This window comes from Lathamus discolor, chromosome 3 (genome assembly GCF_037157495.1).
Source record: "Lathamus discolor isolate bLatDis1 chromosome 3, bLatDis1.hap1, whole genome shotgun sequence".
Lineage (NCBI taxonomy): Eukaryota > Metazoa > Chordata > Aves > Psittaciformes > Psittacidae > Lathamus > Lathamus discolor.
The window spans coordinates 91,613,689-91,624,737 of record NC_088886.1 but is presented as its reverse complement, the minus strand read 5'-3'; positions in this window follow the sequence as shown (position 1 = coordinate 91,624,737).

Genomic DNA, 11,049 nt, shown 5'->3' with positions numbered 1-11,049 from the left:
GCCTACTCTTATAGCAGAAAAATTGTAGTGGGCTTAACTGAACATATATCTGTTAGAGCTAGCTGAGAGGTGAACTATAGTAAACCATGCTACTTAACCATCCAGAGGATTTCTTGTGGTGTTGCCTGTGGCTGTGAGAAAGACTGAAAAGATCCAAACGCCCACAATGCAAAATACTTCTTTCTGAAATGGGAAACTGGAAAACTTCCCAACTTCCACACCTGCCTCTGATTCACACCTGTGAGTACTAGTGAGAGCAAGGAAGAAACAAGAAGGATTAATGGACTACTACTCTCTGCAACTATGGTGGGAGATTACACTCCCAGTTGCAGAAATCCGGCAGCAACTGGTTAGTTACAAGACAAGCAACTGAAGAGTACCTGCTTTTCAAGCTACAAATTCCTTATGTCCACTTCTGATCTATCTGGGGGAAGACACTACTTGTACAGAAAAGGACCAGGAAACAGATGCTTAGTATGTACTCCTAAGGGCAATGAGAAACAAAAAATCCTGAGAGGAATCTAAAGATGCCATATTGAAACATGAATAGAGGAGTAAAAGCTTAGTCATCCCTAATTAATTAGTTTAATTCTCTTTTCAGTTGAGCTCTCAATAAATTGAGCTCATACTTAACTTTAAGCAGGTTAGCACGTCACTGAGACCAGTGTAAAGTGTTGGACAAAGTGACAGTATTGGGCTTAGCAACAAGACACAGGGTGCAATTAAGCTCAGGTCTAATAGGAAACCAGCCTGCCAGGAGTCCCGTAACTAGTATGGCTTACAGGTGCCTTTTTAGTGCAGTGCATGGGTACAAGTTATAGTATGAGATGTTATAATGTGAGCTGTCATAAGACGGGAACTAGCCCCTGCAGTACTAGTCACGGGAGCAAGCATTGATAAGCAGACCTCCATTCAACTGCATGCTTCTGTGTCTGGTTTTGATAATACCCTGGGACACGTGAATTGCATAGACTTGTCCTGGAAGTGGTGGAGGATGGTTTAGAAATCATTCTGGCTGTACCCCAGTTCATCAGAGCAAGGAGTTTTCAATCTTGCAGTGCAGAAAGCAATTTTCTACAAAACACTGGCATTGCAGGCAGAACAGGGATGTAAATCCAGGTCTACACAGTCATGTATACATAGGGCTGCAGTTTTTGTTCGCGCCCTGGAAGAAGGGACATATGAGCTAAAATAATGAGCAATTTCAACAAACATGCTGAGATTTCTTGCTGAAAATGGGGTGAGAAATATGCATTCTCAGTCTTGGGCAGAGGGGTAGAAGTGTAGCAGATGCAGCAAGACAACAGCTTCATGCATGGGCAAAAAATGTTCTTTCCTGCAACCCAAACTGGGCAGAAATTCTTTGCAGTAAGCATATGAGCTTCTGAACATTACAAGTTCAAATCGAAGCAGGATCCTTTAAAAAATAAAGTGAAATATCTTTGACACAGATAATGTACAGGACCAACTGTGTGTACTATTTCATGTGATGTTTAGTCAGCTATTTTAAATCCCATATATAGGACACAGAGTTTATTCATCCATTTAAAAATAGTTAAACTGTGTTTGGGAAGCAGGATGCTGAAACTCACTTGAACAGTACATGCTCGAATCTAGGGGGTATGCTACCTCTTATTTTGTGTGGCTTAAAGAGATTTTTCTTCGTTACATTTCTGTGGAATAACAATGACATCCAGTGGCTGGCTACTTTAATAATACATATGTATCTGCTGCAGGTATAATAGGCAATTATAAGATTTCTCTGAGGTCTTTCCTTTGTGGTAGCTGAGAGTTCTTTCTACCAGATTTGTCACGGGGGTGTTTTTGTGGGGGACGGGAGGACGGGGATGAGGACACCTGAGGAATGGAGGTTGGACATATAAAGTCATAGAATCATAGAATAGTCCCCATGCTCATAGAAAGTCCCCATGCCTTAATGAGGCCCTACAAAAGGAAAGCCAATTCCACTTTACTAGTACCTAAATGCCAGTTTAGCTTCAGGGAAGAGCAACAGTGCGCTCACTCTCCCCTCTTCTAAAGAGACTTAAACCCAGATTTTTCTCCTAAAACCTGAAACCCACAGTGGCCTAGACAGCAACTGTATCCCATTCCCCTTTCTCTATTTGAAAGTCCTAATCTAAAATACATGCGTTTTGATTCTTAATACTACCATATTTCACATGTTTTAAGGTTTTTAAAATACTTTTTTGCGCCCCATCGATGTTCTTTAGGCTGCCCTGAGGCATCCTTAACTCACATACCAACAAAGTGTATTTTTTTATTTTTATTCTACTTAATAAGTTACCATAGCAACTACCACTCACATGGTACTTATTACTGTGGGATTTAGTTGCATTTCCTTTTAATACCAAGAACCTTAAAACAGTAGCACATCATCCATTTTTTTTGCATTTTATTTTGTAGCAGAAAATTAGATACCTTTTTATTTTTCTTCTAGTGATTGTTTGGTTTGTACATCAAAATTTATTTTCTCTTCTTGCTTTTAAATAAAGTCTTCCAAGAATCTAAACAGGGTAAAGATATGGGATGAAAAATAATTCCTCTCAGAAAAAGGTTTATATGTGTAATAGACAGAAGAAAATTAGACATGTGAGAAATGAGAACATTTGAATAATGAACACAGGGTACTTGGGCACTGATATAAGGTACGTTCTCTCCACTCCCACTTGCTTCCTTCGACTTCCCTGGAGTAATGCCGTGACTTCAGTAAGGCAGAAGCTAAAAGACCATGTCTTTGTAAGAGGCTGGATAATCTTGTTTTTAAGAATCTGAATACGGAGGTAAGCTGAAAGTTGGCAGATCAAATTGTAAGCTATCTCAAATATGGTATTTTTCTTACTTATTAGACAATGTAAAAAGAACAGTAGTCTATGCAGCTTAATAAAGCATTTTCATGCAAGTCTGTAAAACAAGATCTACCTCACAGCAAAAATGTTTTTGCCTATTATTAGTTCATTCCTTGTCTCATGGATTTAGTATTACTTGATTTATGGACACTAAGAAAAAAAAATCCGTAAAAACGCCTGGCCAGAACCTTCAGCTATTGCTCATTTAACAAACATTAGTCTTACTGCAGTCAGGAGAACTACTAATGACAGAGATTTTTGATTGATAATTTGATTTTGATTGATAGCTGCTAAGCGAGGCGCTGTTATAAAGATTGTTTCTTCTTACGCAGTACGACTGCAATTCATTGCATGTAATATAAATGCAATAACCAGTAAAGTGTAGTGGGCTGAAAATCACAGAAATCAAGGAAAGTTAGTTTAAAGTAAACAGTGAATATTAGCTAATCTAATGCTCTGCTTGAGATGAGCTACAGTACTTGTGGATCATTGCTCACAGATAATTTTCTAACATGTTTATACACCTCCTGTAACTAGGGTACTAAAACCAGCTTGCTCATTTCTGTGCAAGTATAATTTAATGTTGTTGCACAATAACCAATAGATCTGCAAATTAAGCCTATTAAGCGATCATTCTCATATTAAGAGTGCTTTGTTTATCTGAAGATGGCTGTTATGTGCTCTTCCATCATACCTCGAGAAAACAAAGGTAATCCTTCCAGCCGTTCCTCTAAACAACCCATTTGCATTAATTTCTTGTGGATTCTTTCTACTATCCTTACATTTTTCAAGTGTAGTGTCCAGAACTGGGCACAGGATTCCAGCTGCGACCTCCCAGTGCTGAACGGATTTGAATAATCATCTCCTCTGTCTTTCTTCTGGCAGTCTGGCTAATCCTTCCTCACATGACATTTTTCTTTCTTGGTTTCTCCAGTTTGCGGTTAGCTGCAGTCATCCCATTTATTTTACTTCAGCGCAGCATTTTGCATCATTCTTTACTGAATTACCTTATGGATTTCAAACAATTTCTTCAATTTATCAAGATGATTTTTAATTCTAGTCACATCCTCTGAAGCAGTCGTAACCCCTTCTGTTGGTGTTTCCTTCTGTGAGTATTTTAAGTGTTATTTGTAAGGATACCTTGCAGTGGTACACAGGGTAGACTGCAGTGATGATAATATTTTGATTGAAGCCTTTTCGACCAGCTGAGGTCCCATGTAACAGTAATTTCTGTGAGACAGTGTTTCCCTGGTTTATTAGGGTGCATTGTGGAATATTCTTCTGTTAGAGCACACTAACTTCATTAAATCAGAAACTTGTGTTAGCTTAGTTGGAAATTTTCAGTAGAAAGCAAGCAGCAATCATCCAGGCTCCACTCAGCTAATTCTGGGTATTATTATAGTTGCTTTTTTTTCTTTAAGGATGGCAACCAAAGAAATTTAAAAATCAAACCGAGCACTCTGGGTTAAAAAGTAATAAAGTTTCCAAACAAACTGGAATGGATTATTTTTTTTATTTTTTTTTAAGATGGGAGATGTTGGAAATTTTTAATTCCAAACCTGAATAAAGTAATTCTAAATAATTGTATAATTTCCCTGAGATGGGAATTTCAGCACTTTACACAGTATTAAATGAGAATATAGTCTACTAAAAATTCAGCTTTATGAAATGTGCTAGTCCAGTGAAGGACTGAGTGCCTTCATTGATAGGGAATGTTCTTCAGATATACCATTAAGGCTCAGCCTTTCAAGTTAGCTTCTGGCTCATAGATGTCAGCATTGTTCTTTTTCTCTTAAAAAAATAGTTTGTTTATTCTCTTCCTCCTTCTCTGTGGTCTTCACACACCCATGCTGTATTTATCACTGACCTCTGAAGGGGAAGGTAGGAATAATAGTTTAAGGGATGCCATAACATGGCGAAAATTACAATGATGCACTGCATCTATTGTGTTTGGAGGTGAATTATGCCAGACATAAAATTTTGCAGTGGTCTAAAGGATGCTTTTGGTAATCTTGTGAATGTAGGATGAATTTGGTGCTTAGTGTAATAATTTGTCAAGTTCCCAGATGAAAAAGAGTGTAGAAAATTAGTGAAAATATGTCTTGGACTTCATTTGAATACTAAGAACAACAAAACCAAATCATATTTGTCGCAGTAGTGAGATCCTTACTGCAACCTGGTTTTGTGGAGTAATAAAAGAACACACTAAATACCAGGAGATATGGAGGTTCTTACTCTTTAGGAAATGATCTGTGTCTTAGTTCCATTGTTGCTTTAGGGATGGAGTGCGGGATGAAACTTTCAGAGCAAATTACTTTTTTAGCTAGACGTTTTTTTTTTGTTTTCCTATCAATGCTTAACTATATTTTAGGTTTGTTTTGTTTCACCAGTTTATCTCAAAAAAACCCCACAACAAAACAAAACCAAAAAACGACCCCCAAAACAACCCAAAGAACTCCTGCAAAACATGTCTAATGTATTCATAATGAAAGATCTTTACATAGAAGTTCAAAACTGTCGTCAATGTTGCATTTTTCTAAAATCAAGATTAATTTTCAGAGTCTGAGTGAAGCGTTTGTACGGAACATTTCTGCAGTTGTTTAGAACCATTTGGAATCATTCCACTTAAACTTGAAAAGTTAACTAAGCATGCAGATACAATCAGAAACAAGGATTTCTCAATGATAAGCACTATTATCTTCTTTAAGCAGAATAAAAATATCTTTATTTTTATCCTAAAAGCAAAAGGGAACTGGGGATAGTTTCCATATTCAAAAACAGAATAAACTGATCATCAAACAGTATATTGAGGAAATCAGCAAGTGAAGGAGTCCTGTTGTTAGCCTATGGAAACCTTCAAGGCCATTCAGCTGGTGCTTGCAGTTATTTTACAGTTACATGAGCCAGGATCTCCCAGTTACATATCTTGATCTGCGGGGTTTGAGGGTCACACCACCTTTCATAATTCCAACAAAACTGTTTCTGGGAACTGGAGCATTTGGGATGTTCTCTCCTTTGGCTTTTGCTATGCCAGAGATCACTTAATTTGCTACAGCGGGACATTCTACTGCACTGTGCAGAGTGGATAGAAAAAGAAAGGAGCGGTGCAGCATCTGTACATAAGATTCTGTCAGATAATTTGCTGTGCTTTGTTTTCTGCTTGTAGCTTTCTTATCTACTGGATTAAACAACATTTAAGATAGAAGTTTCAATGATGATGACAACATTCATTTACTATTACAAATCTGGTACTGTGCCCTTACTCTCGCGCTCTTCCTACTTTCCATGATTTTTTTTAATCCCATTACATGGTTACCATAGCAATTGTTCCTGCTCCCTTCAGCTTTCCAAGCTGCGCTTGAGAGCATTTATATTACAAAATGCATTCTAGTTCTATTTAACTCTCTGGAGAGACCTAAACTAAGTTAAAATGTTGATGATTAATTCACCTCCTGATATTTCATACAAATTATATCGCAATAATCTCTGAGGTATATACATGATAGCATGAAAAATCGACTTAAATGTAGAGACCTAGAGCCTCCTATAGATGTCACCGTACTCCATGCATTTAATTGAGACCAAATGTGACTTTAAAGTGTGAAGTTAGTTTTATTAACTGACAAACTATCACACAAAAGAAGGCAATGAAAACTTGATTCTCTTACTCATCAGGATGGCTAGTATTTCTTCCAGAGCAAGTTATCTTGCTGGAATTCAGATCTCACCCTAGAACAAAATGGTCCTCATCATGAATAAGAGGACCAGAACTAGACACTATCTCAATGGTAGTAGGTACATTGTATCAAAATGTGTATCAAAATAGTATCAAAATAGCCCCAAAAATATGAATATAAATGATAATCTTCAGGCTCATTTTGGCAGTCTTTGGCTTTGTTCTCCTGAGAAATTCGGTGTGTTTTTTTTTTGCCTGACTTGAGGAACACCGAATTGAATCCTTTATTAATAATTCACATTGTTCCTTTGACCTCCAGTCTAAAATCCTGCAAAAAATAGACAGTTCATTAGAGGAAGAAGTAGTATCTTTGGTAAATTGCATCTTTTCATGTTTGAAAAATGCAGTTTAGTGGATTTTTTTTTTCACTTATTTTACTTAAGTTCCACGAATATATTTCAGCATAAATAGGAGGACTTCATGCTTCATTGAATCTTCTCCCTTTAGGTAGTTTTCTCTTTTCAAGATGTACCTATTTTTAAAAGCTTAAAAAGGGTTAAAAAGCAACACTTAAACCCCAAGCTTTTCACATCAGGTCCACATTAACACTGCAAATCAATGTGAGTTGTATTTTAGAGGGTTTTATTTTACACTTAGAAATAGCAATTTTCCACTTTTGCTCAACCCAATGAATTTTTTTTAGTTGATCAGGCTTGCCACCATTTAAATGCTATAGATTCCACACTTCCCGCTGCAACAAGCATGCCTCTGAATCATCTATTTTGGTTGAAAGAGTCCTTTTAGAAAATATTATTATTATTTAAATTCAGATTATTTTCTGATCCAAACACTGTGAAATCTTAATAATCTGAAATCAGATAATGAACAGCATAAGAAGTTACTGTACAGAATCTTTCTGATATATGGTCTTGTCTCCTCTTCAGGCTTTCCATAGAAGCTACCACAGTTCTAGCCAAGAATAACTTTTCTATTTGGTTAGGGATCACCTAAATCTATTTTCAGAATGGAATATGGTATACTGTACCATACTTCCTAGGAAGCCAAGACAGCCAGAGTAGCCTTCATTTTTTTAATGTTGACATGCCTGCTTTCATCTGCAAAATTTACACCTAAACTGAACTATGCCTGCAGGTTAGGTAGTTTCTAAGGAAAAAGAGCAGTGAGGCTTAAGAACAAGAGTCTTCTGTGACTTGAACCAAACTAACTCTCTGACTAGCTCTGGTCAGCTGCAAAGTCACTTGCCTTACATGCATACAAGGCTACAACTGCGTGTATGAATTAGACTCTTGTCTTGCAAATGTGCTTCTTAGCTTGGCCATTAAATTTAGGCCTTAATATTTCTGGGGCTCAGAGAAGGAAAAAGTGCAATGGTGTTAGGGTGGAAAGGAGCATTGCTATTAATTACACAGATATTCATATCAATATTTTCTTCATATATAGCATGGTGGTCAGAATTTAGGATTCAAATCTTTTTCCATTGCTTAAATAGCACCTGAAAATGGCTGTGGTCTGCCATCACATCTTGGACAGAGCTGCTGTACTGATTTTTCATCTCTGTGTGAAAAGAGAGCCGTTTTCCTCATGAGCTGGTAATGCACTGCAGTTGCATATGCCCATAACCTTTTCCTGAACCCAAGCCCTCTGCAGCAGGTTGCAGAGGCCCAGAGCGGCCAGGTGACATACAGAGCCATCTGCACTGCTATACTGGTCATCTGGCCAGAGCTCTGACCTTTCTGAACATGATACAGCGAAATCTAACTCCTGAAAGCTGCTCGGAGGCAAAATCTGTTCTTCACCGTCAGTTGCACTACTCAGTCACTTAATTGTCCACTGCAACTGATAAAGTAACCATTAGACTCAGGTCATGAACTACAGTTTATCATTCACACACAATACTACACCCTTGAACCACAATGGTTTCTAAATTATAGCAACACAGACTTATTCAATAAAAGAGATTTCAACTACCTGGAACTTTACTTAGTTCTGCACTGTGAAACAACGGCTGAAAATTCTGTGCAGGGAGAAGCTGCTGTGATCGATGTACTCCACGGTTTGCACTGCATGCCAGATAAAGACTGAGACCCACTAAACAAAACACTAAAAAATGTTTTAGACTGACAACACAGCCTGATTTTGCTTGCAGTCTCACTGCTGTCATTCAGGGTAGCTCTGGCAGATGCTGAGCTGTGCGGGCAGAGGGGTGATGGTGGGAGCAGACTGGGAGTGGGGCTTTGGAGAAGGGACACACTCCTGCCAAAATGCATTTTTCTGTTTAGTTGTGAATCGAAAACTGTTATTTTAGGATCTATTTCTGATCTTTAGTTTTAGAGATGGTATTGTAGAAACACAGGCTTATCTCACTCTGAGTTATTTAATTCCCTTGTGATTTTGAAAAGTCTTTAATCTGAAGATCACAGCTTCATAAACATTAATTCATTAATTAAGACTTAGGTGAGGTTGAGGCTACTGTCCCCTTTATACAGACAGTCAGTCTGAACTGTAGAGAAGTACAAACCATGCTGGATTCCTCCTATGTGTACTCTCTGTCCCTCTGCATTTCTTCCCTTTCCACTAGTCTCATTCTGCCTCATCCTTCCAGCACAGGAGCCACCCATGGTGTTCATCCTTCACAGCTGTGAGGCTGAGGTTGCCAAAGCAGCTGATGTTTGGTTAATAGGCAGGCTGGGACCTTTTAAAGGGTCCAGTAGTAGTTACACTTTTCCAGGGGGGAGAATCTTGTCCCCATTAAAGCTAATCAGAGCTTTTCATTAATTTTTGTGAAAATAAAGTCTCATCTACTGCTTTTGGGAGATCTGGGTGAGTAGAGGGTTTTCATATTGCCCTTATTTAAGCTAGGGCTTAAAAGATGACGTATATAGTTGATTGCTATGGTGAGTGTCACACAGTCTGTGGAGAGTCACAAATGTGTTTATTTGCCCCAAAATTCAGTCTTGTACTTTGTAGCACTGGAGTTCCTCCTTTTTTTCAGACCTTTAAAGAAAAGAAATTATATTCATAGCAATTATTAGCACTTCCATTATAAATTCTTCCATGTGTAAAAAACTTACTATGAGAAATAGAAATTCCGTTAAGGAGCAGTATATAAATATAAGAAAAGAAGGATTCTTTAGAGCAACAAAAAAGTCTTACTGAATTAATGAAAAGAGGTTGAGCAAATAATTTCCATTGAAGTGACAAAAATATCTAATAACAGGAAAAGAAAAATCTATTTCTTGTGAATAAAAAAGTTCGCATGAAATAAAAGCAACTAAACTTCAAAAAAATTCCAAGGTACCAGAAAATGAGACCAAACTGTTCTAAATGTGGCTCATTCCTCGTTTTCTCCTATCCAAAGGAGAGTTCTCATCTCTGGTATCCACTGTGATGACCAATAGGAACTTTTAGAAATAAATGTCTTAAATGTAAGTTCTTTTGAAGGTGTTAATGAAATCTTCATCTTTATGATGCCTTTGGTAAATACTTCTCTGTGTGCATATATAAAAATACATGTGTGGTCACTCAGAGAATGCAAGCAGACAGCCTTCAAGGAAATGAATTACATATGAATGAAAACTCGGGTATAATTTGTGACCTCCATGAATTGAACAGTTATTAAACACTCATATTTGTCAATTTGAATCTGGAAATTCTGTCACTAATCTGTGAAACCTTTGTAAACTGTATTATAAGAGTTATTGTTGTATTAGTAGGTTGAAATGTAAGAAAAGGAGAAGTGACTTTTGGCACAGTACAAGTTAGCTTACTAGGAGTTGTCCTGTTGCGATTCCCTTCTCTGAAGTCTGTGCTTTCTAAGGGCAACAGATCATTCAAACCCACAAGCCTCCATTTAACTTCACAAATTGTTACTTTGCAACAATAGACACTGAGTAGGAATGTCTTGTACAATCAGTAAAATATGAGCTTTTTCAGGGCATCTTCAGAGATCTTTTGCATGCCCTTCAGATGAAACTTTTTGTAACCATTTTTCAGATGCATCTATGGTTGCATCAGATTTCTGTATGTAAATCAATTCTAGATGCTTTTTCCTGAGTATTCCTGGAGTTTCTTGATTGTTCTGTTAATCCAATCTGTTGGTTATATTACTCTATATGGCCATGGGAACCTTAAACTTCTGTCATAGGTCCTTCTAAATGGTTTAAGCTTCCGCAACAAACTTAAAAAGAACCCCAAATAAGCAAATAAAACCATCAACAAAAACAAACACAACTCCATCCCCCCCCCCCGAAAAAAAACCAACACAGAAAATCTTTAAATAATCTCAAAAATCAACAATTTACATAAAAGTGAACATGTCATCCAAAGTGGTGCCAAATTACTGATAACTCCTTTTATAAATGGAACAGACCAAGATGGGACAGTTTTTATCGCAAAGAGTCAAGAGACCACAGTAATAAGTTGCTCCCTGGTAACTTAGAGTTATCACCAAATATCTTGCATCTTTCTTTTGTCCTACCCAGAAAT